We start from the raw sequence: 12,763 nt of genomic DNA, 5'->3' as shown, positions 1-12,763 counted from the left end.
CCCTTTTCATTTCCCAAGAGGCCTCTAAAAAAATGAGAGTTGGAATTTGATTGGCTGCTGTGGAACCCCAAATGATCATAAGAACAGGGGTCTACAAGTGCCTCACGTGGTGGTTATTCACTTCTATCAGACTCCAGGTAAGGCTTCCCATAGAAGTGAATGTTGCTATGACTGCAGGTTTTCCATAAGGAACACTTATGGGCCCCTATTCTGGTGATCACTGGAGGAGCCCAGAAGTGAATGTTAATTTTGGTGTTTCTTCAGACTCTTTACTCTAAGGTTTTAGTTGATTTACTTTGAGTCACAAGTTTACGACACAATTTTGGCACATCTTGGTACATTTAAGTCAAAGCTCCATTTTCTGAGAAGCCATGCCCATATGTCTAGCAAGTCAGAAAATTTTGAGGTCGAACTGGATGTACAAGATTTATAACAGTAATAGCCGTAACCACAATCGTAATCGAAACCATTTCAGGATATCTGCTTGTTGTCAGTGAAAGGGAACATTCTAATTTGCACCCTAAGAATGAAAACTATCCATTTATTTATTAGCAAATTTTCTATCAAGAAAATTTTTTTGGCATTGCATCTGCTGATCTGAGGTTTTTGCATACTATGGGATAACAATGGACCCCTGTAAGATCGTTCATATGACCACAGTGGCCAATTTTTGAACAGCAGTAGTGGGACATATTAAAATTGGTAAGATAAAATAATAATAGTGTAAGATTTTATGGAGAGGGAGAAACACTTCAAGGAAGCTAATCTGAAATTGCAGATTTGTCACTGATATTGTTGTATTTGATTTATACAGCTGTCATTTGGGACAGTTCCAAATTGTAATAATAGGAAAAGCGTTTCCAAGCCATTTTTTTTAAAGGTTTAAACAATGTCTGTGCAGCTCTTTATTTTCCAGTGAGAGTACATAGCCTCCTCTGTCTGTCTAGCTAATCCCATATTAAAAGCTGTGACATCATTTCTTGGACAGGAGAGGGCAGGCAGCTTTGAGAGGCGGCAGGTGCTGGCACTGGAATCCTGCCAACAAAAGAGCAGTTTTCCCTTGTCCCCTGAGGCATAGTAATGAGAGGCACAATAAAAGAGGTGATACATAATACCTTTCACTACTAAATTATGAATATATAATTAAAGGTCAGCCATTGCCGGTCTGTCCTGTAACAATCCGCCTGAGGAGCACAACGACATACTCACGACAAGAGGACAAATGACAGCTGCTTTGCCGAGCACACAAGTCAAGCACTTTGTATGTTGTAGAAAGCAAAGTAAATGCCACCATGTTATTTTAATTTGTGGAGCAAAAAAAGACATCTAGGTGGAGAGCGGCTCCACATATCAACAAGTGCATGTGTAACACTACATAAGAGTGACTGTCTTACACTGTATACGTGGGGTAAAGCACACTACAACAGGGAAGATGCAGCCATCCAAACCTCCATACCATAACTACATATAACTAGACATATTCTGCAAAGTGAGGAAACCATAGGAAAAATGGCCGATTAATTAAGAGGTAATTAAATTAAAAGGTAGATGTGATCTGGGGACACACCTGGCCATTAGGTGTGACCCATTTATATATACATCAATATAATGCAAACAATTTACTCAACTGCTTCCATGGCAGAAGAAAGGCAGAAAGTTTTCCATCCATAAAATGAGGAGGTAAAAAAGGGGTCTACAGTTAGAGAACCTATTATGGCATATAGACATCACTTTGGTCCCATATTTGAGACACTTCTTTGACAGCCACAGCAAAGCTGTTAAATACAGTGATCCTCAATCAGCTAGGTCGGCAAGTATATGGCTGGCCATTAATGGAGTTGCAAATTTAGAAAAAACAAAATTGAAAAAACTCTCTCAGCAGTTGAAAGGTTCTGTCTGTTCTGAACTGTCTGCAGTTCAAGCTCATTGATGAGAATGGTGCTGAGCTACAATACAAGACATACTGTAAAAGTTTTGCTCCAGAAAAACACATTACTGAAATGGTTACAGCCGTTTCAACAGGCTTTGCATAACTCACTGTTAAAATCCATTTGAGAAATGAGACAGACTCAAAATGGGATAGGGATACTTTCCATCCATACAAGTCTAAGGAGAGATGAGTGGTTAGAGGGAGGCAATGAGACACACAGACTGGTCTGCAGGATTTAGTAAGTGTTTTATCTCATCACAGTCACAGCAAAACTGCTTAGTACTACTGTATAATGTCATCCTGTTGTTTCTGAAGGTGACACACAGAAAGATAAGGAAACAATATCTTCTTATTTAGGCATATAGTGTGTTGAAGACAGCTAGTCTCCACATAGTAGATCAGGGAAAACGGAAAGAGGAAAGAATATAATATACAAGTCATAATAAGCCAGATATAATGCTATTCCTTACACGACAGCTTATTCTAATAAAAGTACACTGTAACCACACACAAATTCCCCCAGACTGTGGAGTAGCACTGACTCAAGCAGTTGCAGCAAAATTCTGGGTGCCCTAGTTAGCCTTCTGTCATCTGTAAAGGACAATGGCAAAATACTGGAACCCCTAACCACTGCCAACTTTTGGTATTTTAGCAGAAGAATAGGACAGCTGGCTGCGGTGGGATCGCAGGATGTGCGCCAGTGAATAATCACAATTTTGGATTTTGCATTCCCAAACCATTTTTTGGCCACTTCATTTTGCATTGCACCTTATCTCTTCAGACAGGTACAGTTAAGTCACCTTTCAGTACTTGACCCTGTAACAAAAGGCTTGCACCTTTCAAAATGTTTACACACAGAACCGGACTTGTTACTGTAGCACATCTCTGTGTGTTTAATGAGTCAGGCTATATACAATTCTAGCCTATGTATACATAAACACACAAAAGACACACCTGTATGAGTAACTTCACCGTTCTCTTGTTCCCATTGCTATAGTAATGATTACATTCAACTTTTGGAACACATACCTGTTAATGGGCAGGATGTCAAAGAAAACCATTCACCCATTCACTTGTATCAGTTACTTGCACAGGAAGCAGCTTTGGAACAGGCTCTGCCTGGCCACTGGGAGGCACACTTCTAAGGTTACACTACATGACAGGTCTTTTATATCTTTATATTTCTTAATTAATTAATTTAATTAATTGAAACTTTACTTTTCTACTGAAGACATAAAATCAAGCAATTTTAGAGTTAATGGATTAGGCAGTTAGCTCACAGATGGACATACCGGAATCAATACCAAGTGATATACATATATCTATATGTACACACATACAGGCGCATATATACATATATATAAATATATATATGTGTATAGGTGACAGGCAGAGTGCTGGAGTCCAGATATATCAGCCCCAGGTTACTGACATATGTGTGATCCAGGGCGGATCTGGAGTAGGCCTCAGTCCAGGTGTGGATACTTGGCTCATTACTGGGCCAGAAAAAGGCTGAAGATCCTACATTGCAAGGCAGTTCCATGAGGTGAAAGGAGGTGTGTGGTTCTGTCCTGTAACCCAGAGTCCGGTGAGACTATATTGTGCCTGTTTTGTTCATGTGGCTGGAAATAAGCCACATATATAGTTAGTTAGGTTATCTGTTCTGTTTAGTTAGGGTATGTTCACACAGAGTTTTTTTGGAGCAGATTTTGATGCAGAATCCGCCTCAAAATCTGTCTCCCATTGACTTCAATGGGAGGTGCAGGCTTCTTTTTTCAGAAAGGGCAGCCCGCCGCTAGTGGAAAAAAAAAGCCCGGTGGTCTACATAGACCACCATTGTAAAGGGGCGGATTTTGAAGCGAAATCCGCTGTCAAAATCCGCCCCTTTGTTCACGTGTGAACTAGCCCTAAGGCTGTATTTTGTTTTGTTTATTTTGTGTCTGTCAAGGTTTATTTATTTGCCTGTTCTTTTCTACATAAACCAGTTTGCTGTATACTTTATGTCCCTGTCTTGACTGTTTGTATCCGCAACACTGCTTCTACTGAGCTAACATATATATATATATATATATATATATATATATATATATATATATATATATATATATATCACATTGAAAGCAATAGGTAAAAAAGCCTCCCACTGATTTTAATGGGTAGCGCGCATATGCCGGCACCCATTGAAATCAAAGGGATGTTTTTTACGCCGCTCACTCTGAACGAGTTTATGCTCCGCTCATTCGGAATGTAAACTCCATGTGAAGGCTCCCTAATATTTCTAAAAAACAGCTTTTTCAAGAAAATGGTGCAATTTTTCTGGTGGGTTTTTTTTTTTTTTTTTTTTGAAGAATAAGGTTTCTCTACTTGATTATTTAAGAGTACTCAGTTCTCAGCATAATGTCCTGTACAATGCACAGCCACTGGTTTCATATTGGATTTCCTGCTGAGAGATTCCCTTTCGAGGAGTCTTAATACAAAAAAATATATATATAAAAAATGGCCACTGAATGCAGCAGCTAATGATGGGACCATGACAAAATCTCAATGCTTACTTTTGCCCAATAGATAGCTGTCAGCCAATTGTTTATACAGCCAACAGCTTCTCCAACTCCCATAAACATGCATCCTGGAATCAGCCAAGACGCAAGGTTATTTCAAAGAAGAGAGGGAATAATCCTCCGCCAGACCCCCTCCCATTACCAGTCTACCTTACACGAGTTAGCAATTCCCAATCCTTGAGCACTAAACCAAGAATCACAGACTAGTGTATGTACAGCCAACAGGCCCTAGGCATCACAAACATGGCATCTTGGCAATAACAAGAATCTTCCAGCAAACAATATAATTTATATCATAAGTAAGAAGGCTTTTGCTATTTATAAACCCTGCCATTGCTCATTACAAAAAGCTGAGCATATCTATATTTTTTTGGTACCAGAATCCTTGCCCATATGTACCTTAGTGCTTTATCATGCAATTGCTTTGTGTGAAGGAATACTGGAGGTGGAGGGAGTAGGTAAGGAATGAGCAGATGGAAACAGCAGGGACGGCTCATGATGCCTGCTGTGTATAAATAAATTCCCTGTCTCCTAGCACAATGTCAGGAACATAGCAAGCAGCACATAAATGAAGACAATACTTCACATTTACTTTGCCTGTAATATAAACAAAAAAAAATAAGATTACAATTTTGCCTTATTTTAAAATCCGTTTTGCAAACAGAAAAGGCCCACTAGAGTCTCTGGAGGAAGATTAAAATATGCTTGCGTCCATATGAGATCTGTACTGCGCCTGAGTTTTCAATATCCAGCCTAGAAGACAGGCCATACTGATCAGTAATACCAATCCAATATCGATGATAAAGTGAAGCAATTACATCTCTAATGCTATGATTACATCTCTAATGCTATGATCACATCTCCGTCATTCTTCATTTTTTTATGCTCTGTTACAGGAACAGGCTCTGCACGTCATGGGTCACATGGGGATGTATGGAGCGAGCTCACACGCTGAGCTCGCTCCATACACGGCAGATGCCGGCTGTATAATACAGCCAGGACCTGCCAATAACAGCAGCGGTCGGTGCCCGAGCCGATCGCTGCTGTTAACCCTTTACACACTACGGTCAAATGTGACCGCAGTGTGTAAACGGCGCCGGCGGCATGGGCGCCGCCATGTTTCGCCGATCGCCGCCCTCCTGAACGTCACATGAGGGCGGTGATCGGTTGCTATGACAGCCGGAAGCCTATTGAAGGCTTCCAGGCTTGTCTCTGCACTAGATCTATTAGACGATGCCAGAGGCAGCGTCTAATAGAAGTGCTGGGATTCTGCTATTCACTGCAGTACTGTAGTATTGCAGTGAATAGTATGAGCGATCAGACTCCCTAGGTTTCAAGGTACCTAAGGGGTCTGATCATAAATGTATAACAAGAAAAAAAAAAAGTTTTTAAAAGTATTAAAAAAATAAAAAAAATATAAAAGTTCAAATCACCCCCCTTTCCCTAGATTAGCTATAAAAGTAATTAAAGAACATTAAACATAAACATATTAGGTATCCCTGCGCTCCAAAATGCCTGAACTATTAGAATATTAAAACATTTATCCCGTACTGCGAACGGCGCAGCGGCAAAAAAAATAAAAACCGCCAAAAAGCGTTTTTTTCAACACTTTGCCTCCTATAAAAAATTGAATAAAAAGTGATCAAACCATCAGATCTTTCCCCAAATGGTATCAATAGAAACATCATCTTGTCCCGCATAAAAAGACACCACAACCAGCTCCATACATGGAAATATGAAAAAGTTACAGGTGTTAGAACATGATGACACAAAATTTTTTTTCTATTTTGCAAAGTTTATCATTTTTTTAAAAGTATCAAAACATTTCAAATACTATATAAATTTGGTATCACCGCGTTCGTACTGACACGTAGAACACAGGTAACATGTCATTTGTACCAAACAGTGAACGCTGTAAAAATTAAACCCATAAGAAAATGGCGCAAATGCATTTTTTCTCCAATTGCGCCTCATTCTGAATTTTTTTCCAGCTTCCCAGTACATTGCACAACATATTGAATGATGCCATTACAAAGTACAATTTGTCCCGCAAACAATAAGCTATCATGTGACTCTGTGAACTGAAAAATGAAAAAGTTATGGCTCTTGAAATGTGAGGAGGGAAAAACGAAAATGCGAAACCAAAAAATGGCCGGGTCCTTAAGGGGTTAAAAAACAAACAAACATGGCAATGCCTGGTCCTTCACATGGTGGGCACGAAAGATGCCCTTTAGCCTGGATACAAGATAAGATACAGTTGGGCATGGAGGCATACAGGTTCCGAATGGTATCCTGTGGCACATTTGCCCACAGATTTTGCAGCTGGGCCTGTAGATGCGGTACACTTGTAGGTTGCTGAAGCTGGTGTCCCAGTTGGTCTGGTAAATGCTAGATCAATGATAACTAACAACATGGCAGGCCAAGGAAGACTTACAATCTGGAGAAGAAATTCTGACCCAGTTTCTAGTCAGACCACACCTGTATTGATTTACATATCTGCATGCTGAGTATTGCAGCAATCTCACATTTCTATCTGGGTGCAACAATTTTTTGGCAATGAATGTATATTGCAGATATTTACCAATATTATCATGTGAAATTGGTCACAAATTTTTGTATTAGGAGAGTTGAACACATCTTTTTCCTGAAAATACAGTCCGTAGATCAGCTGTACTTACCAAACTGAAGACTGGACACTCAGACTCAAGATATCATAGTCGGCTACGATGCTTTGAGTTACTATACTCATTATTACAGTATGTGACAATAGTCCCACAGAGAGGCAAGAGACTCATAGCATTATAACATGAAGTCTGAGAACTACGGTGGATATTCAGATCATATTTTCCATACCAAAAACGCCCATGTGCAACTGCCTCAGTATCTGTCACAAGCACAAGTCACCATGCATCTGTTAAGTACTTGTAAACTATGGAGAGCATAAATGGGTATTCCCACCTCAGAATTTAAAGAGTATCAAAATTTTTGATTTTCGGGCAGCATTTGTGATATTAATACTGTAATATACTCTAATAATGGATTTTGTCTCCTTTCTGTGAAATCCTGCTCTGAAATCCATAGGGGATTATATTAGATGGTCATATCTTCACTATTATAAAATGTAGAACAGTGCTTTTGGTGTCATATGAAAGAGGAGATTCTCATCAGTAAAAAAAAAATAGACAGGTTTGGCATATTTATATGCAACTCTTCTTAAGCCCAACTCTGTTTTTAACTGGATATCTCTGAAAATAATACAGATAAAACTGCAACCTTGGTTTTCATATGACACCAAAAGCACTATTCTAAGTCAAAATATAACTGTTTAAAGTGATTCCTCCAGACTCAATTTCCCATTGAGAAGTCAGAGATAGAAACTAGACAAGGAATAGATAGGTGACACAGAATGAATTCCAGCCCAGAATTTCATGGAAAGGAGCCAAAATCCATTTATATTATATCCCAATATTTATGTCATGTCACAAATGCTGGCAGAAAATCAAAACTTGTTTGAAAGGTTAGGGCCGTTTAATACTATAACTATAGGATAAATCTGGTAAGAGCCACATCTATGCTGAGAACGGAGATCTGTTCCAAAAAAAGCAATGGAAAGGGGCTGCACAAGCACACCTCTCTCCATTCACTTTTGCATTTTCATAACTCCCAAATAAGTGAATGGAGTGATATGCACATGTACAGCCCCTTCGAGCTCACTTTAGGGTCAATCCCAGAGATGTATCGGGTATTTATCGCATATCCTAAAGATATAGCCATAGATACTGAGATGAGAATATCCCTTCTAGGCTTATTCACAAGCTGTGGATAACTCACAATTTAAAAAAAAAAAAAAGCATGAAAACCATAAAAATGTATTTATAGTTCACGGCCAAGTCCAGCCATATGCCGACCCTTACGAGCCGGGAATTCTGCATTGTGCATACCGCCTGCAGGGAGAAATCCACGGTGAAGATCCGAGAAATGTAAAAGCAAACATAAATCAGCAGCAATTGTGTTGTGTCTTGACTAGGCCTCACCGTGCAGGAAAACAATGTACAAAGGAAATACAATAATTCCATATTATACAGAAATCATAAAAAGATGGGGTAAGATGCAAGGCATACTGTACCTTGGTAACTGTAATCCAGGTGGTGCCTGAGAGACTCCGAAACTCCCTCCATACACAGTACAAATCCTAGTAGACAAAAAAAATAAGAAAGAAATGAAATGTTGGTCTTTCTGGCACTCGGTCCCCTCCCTCTCTGTTCCCTACACCTGTTTTAAATAATTTCATCAAGAAACAATGGGTCTCATTTAATGCAAATTCTCTGCGTGGCGCTGAGTCCCGGCATTCCTGCAGACATCGCAGAGTTTTTCCTTTCCACACCATCTTAAAAAAGAGGAGTACAACTAAAAGTGACACATACAAACGTCTGCAATGTGCTACAGACCCAGCATGGAGCCCGAGAGCGTCTGTTCAGTCTGCATATTGGTCTTTTTCGGTTTCAAGGAAAAGTGAGAAATCCAGAAGAAATAAAATAGCGCCAAGCCATATAACTAGCAGCTACCAACTTAAAACAAATTCTAAAAAAAGCTGTCAGGTCGAAGCAAAAAAACATCTTTTATCAAAACTTTGTTAGATTTCACAAAATGCAGAGAGACTAATGACAGGTTGGTGGCGGAAATAGAATTTTGTCCTATGTACTACTTGGCGTATTTATGATTCTAGCAGTACACAAGGGTGTCCGGTCCTGACAAGGACTCTTCCTTTGTACACCTCTTGTTGACATCCCACATATTCACTCTAGTGGTTCCTCCATATTCTCTACCACCATTGCAAGATTCAAAAGCAACCTAAAACCCCACTCCTAGAAAAGAGCCTACATGGCCTCCACACAACACAGTGAAAAACAGGTAAGTGATGGCTAGGAGACTATTCACATGTTTTTTTCACAGCCTGTTTTAATGATCCATCAAAACAGAACATATTGTCCATTGTCCAATTTCACATGGTCCTGATAGATCAATTTTTAAAGCCCGTCATAACAAATTTCAATCTGAGTGATGCCCGTCACTCAGATTAAAATAGTAGAACAAAAAGATTTTGAATTTCATTGTTTTTTTTATCGGTCTATTAACAATGGAAGAGATCATCTGGTTACAGATATGCAGATCAGCCTGCAAGTGCAGCAGGGGTTGGGCTAAATTTGCATCTTGCCACATTTTCGTTGTGACTGGTGGTTGGTGGTCATGGCTATTTTCCCCTTGCTTGTACTACATCCTGGGTTTGGATTCGTGTCTGGTTCTTATGCTATACTTTTTGTGTGCCTTTTTTTATGTAATGATTTAACCTGAGGTGTTACTGGAATGTATTTTACAACAGTATACCAGTCTGGTCTAGCTCATATATTATATGTATATTTATAAATTTGTAGTTGTAAAATCTATATATTACAGGCATGTTACATTTTCTGGCCAGCCATGACCTTCTATCCTCCAATTTTTTTTTAAATTGTTTTTGAATTAATCATTGTTGGCATTTATTTATAAATGATGTATGGTATTTATTGTGTATTTATTGCTGGAGCGCATTTGTAGGTTTTTCTGTAGTGAGCCATGTTAAAACAGTGGGAATTTTGTGGGAAATTGTAGGCTTACTAATTTACAGTAGGTCAAACCAGGCCCCGCCTCCAGTGCACCTGTGGGCTGATTTGCATATCCATAATAAGATGATTATTTCTGCATTGCCTCACTGGTTTGGGGCCACACAGATGTGGTTCTACCATTAATGGCTTCTTCACAGTAATAGTAATGGTTTTGGAGCCATTCTGGACCTGACGGGTTTCATTTAGGTCGATGCCATCATTAAAGTTTAAACTGATATCAAGAAAAGTTGATTACAGGCAAAAGTAACATGGCTGAAAATATCCCTTTCTTAAACCAGTAGATCTGTGAAGCAGGCACAATAACTCGGCATTGGGCCTACACTACAGGCCCATCCAAACCCTACTCAAGGGAATTCTGGACCTTTGAGCATTGGGATCAATGATCCTGATATCACCAATGGCAATCTGTAACAGAATTCATTGAAGAACTTCCGCCCATGTAGAGCTGCATGTTTGCTCATGGCCTATAGGCTATAATGTGAATGAAAACATTGCAGTAAGGTTATGTTATACACAATATTTTTCTTCACATAATGCATAAATCACAGTGTCAGTTTATTTTACAGGACTGACATGAAAACACAGAATATAACATCTATTCAGAACAAGCGGAGGGTCTGGCTCGAAAGTGAACTGTCTTGTCATAATCTGGAAGCCAATGAACCACAAAGACTTGTCATGGTCTGTTTCCTTCTCACATTCTTCCCTTACCACTAGGAGTTTTATTAAAGTAGACCATCCACCTTACCCGCAATAAATCACATACTCTACATGTTAGTGTTCACTGCTACGTGTTCATAAGAAACTTCCCAAAACTGTGTGAAAAAAGCAAATCTAACAATACAAGTACAGAACAAATAAAAATGACGTACTGACACTAGAACAATGCGCTTTACATCACTGCTGTAAATACTTGCACACCAAGAGCCTGAGGGATGGCGTCATCTTATGCAACGGGACATACAGCTCCATACAATCTGTGACTTACTCTACCTGGAGATATTGTGCTATTCTCCCTTACAATTAAAAACTAAAAAAAAACAAAAAAACAAAACAAAAAAAACACCTTTTTTTGAATTATCAAGGAATTCTATTTACATGTAGTCTGTCCCCAGAACGCAGCCCTACAGATAGGTTAGGGTCACCTGAATCATCCATGTGACGGGTTCGCTTTCACAGTATGAGGTCCGGCAAGTTCTAAACCAAAGTGCCAAATACAATTGTCTTCCTCATGCGACTTTCTGTTCCCATTCACAATCCTGAGTTAAAGGGAGCGTTCACACTACCATTGGTGTCCGACAGGTAGTGTCCGCTCAAAATCTGTCACGGACACTAGGAGCGGACACTAGCTGTGTCCGTGACACCTGTCATTTATTTCAATGGGCATCGGGTGCGTTCTTTTGCACTCCATGCCCGTCCTTCCCTGTCCGCAAGTGAAGATGTCCGACTTCTCAAGCGGACAGAGGAACCCTGCATGCAGGGTTTTTCTGTCCGCTTGAGAAGTCAAACATCTTCACTTGCGGACAGGGAAGGACGGGCATGGAGTGCAAAAGAACGCACCCGATTCCCATTTAAATAAATGACAGGTGTCATGGACACAGCTAGTATCCGCTCCTAATGTCCGTGACAGATTTTGAGCAGACACTACCTGTCGGACACCGACGGTAGTGTGAACGCCCCCTTACACTTTACTTCTGACAACAACTTCTACTTTAGTTCAGGACATTATTTTTTAGACAGTGTGCTCTAATTCTGAAACTTTTTAACCATATGGGTAAGATGCAAATAAGGATCTCCCCAGACATCGCTACTAGCTATTGGTGATGTTCTGCTACTCAGAACCTCGACTGCACTGAAGACAGATGGAGCCATTTTCTAGTCACCTCCTCCTACATCTGCTGAGGGAATACTGTGTCTTTATTTGTTTAAGACATCATCTTTACGACTCCCTTAAAATCTAAGAAACAGACACATTAGTACTTTATTCTTCAGGAAAAAGAGGAGAACTCCACATATAAAATGTATTGAGAAGTAAGCCTGTCACTAGAATCCAGCATATCAGTCCTACAGATAGATAGGTGAGGGTCACCTGAATCGTACAGTGTTTTCCACTTGTGAGCCGATGCCTTGGTAATGCGGTGTTCACACTTGAGCCGCTGTCCGCCCTGTGGGTATCCGTGCTAATCCCCAGAAAAACTGCATAGGGCATGCAACTTGCCGGCGATCAGTTTAATGACCCATTTTTAAAGAAAACCACCAGTGTCCATATGCAACCTCTCCAGTGAAGCAGTTTTTTGGGGTTGTTTTGCACACACCCAAAGTCCTGCGGAGAGGCTGCACATGGACACTGATGGTTTGCTTTAAAAACCCATTCAAATTAATGGGTTGTTAAAATGACCGCTGGCAAGCCATCACCTATGCAGTTTTTCCAGGGATTAGGACGGAAACCCAAATGGTGGACAGTGACGCAAGTGTGAACGCTGCATTACTGAGATAACGCTGTTTTTGTCACTATGCAAATGAAATGTTTGGAGAAACAGGGGAATTGCCGCTTTGGAGCAATGTCAAATCCCTAAATGTTCCAAATAGCTTATTTGCATATTGACAAAAAA

The 12,763-nt window shown here is 39.9% G+C and overlaps 1 protein-coding gene across 4 annotated transcripts in view; it reads right to left on the bottom strand.

The window, feature by feature from the left end:
* Positions 1 to 12,763, bottom strand: part of TANC2 (tetratricopeptide repeat, ankyrin repeat and coiled-coil containing 2) — a 329,427-nt gene that overhangs the window by 226,682 nt on the left and 89,982 nt on the right. For all 4 annotated transcript variants that reach the window (XM_075277126.1, XM_075277128.1, XM_075277129.1 and 1 more), the window contains exon 2: positions 8,615 to 8,680. The gene's annotated coding sequence lies outside the window, so the exon portion shown is untranslated. The remainder of the gene's footprint in view (positions 1 to 8,614; positions 8,681 to 12,763) is intronic.

The sequence above is a fragment of the Leptodactylus fuscus genome, chromosome 6 (genome assembly GCF_031893055.1).
Source record: "Leptodactylus fuscus isolate aLepFus1 chromosome 6, aLepFus1.hap2, whole genome shotgun sequence".
Classification (NCBI taxonomy): Eukaryota; Metazoa; Chordata; class Amphibia; order Anura; family Leptodactylidae; genus Leptodactylus; species Leptodactylus fuscus.
The sequence above is the reverse complement of the archived record's forward strand: the minus strand, read 5'-3'. Positions and strand labels throughout refer to the sequence as shown.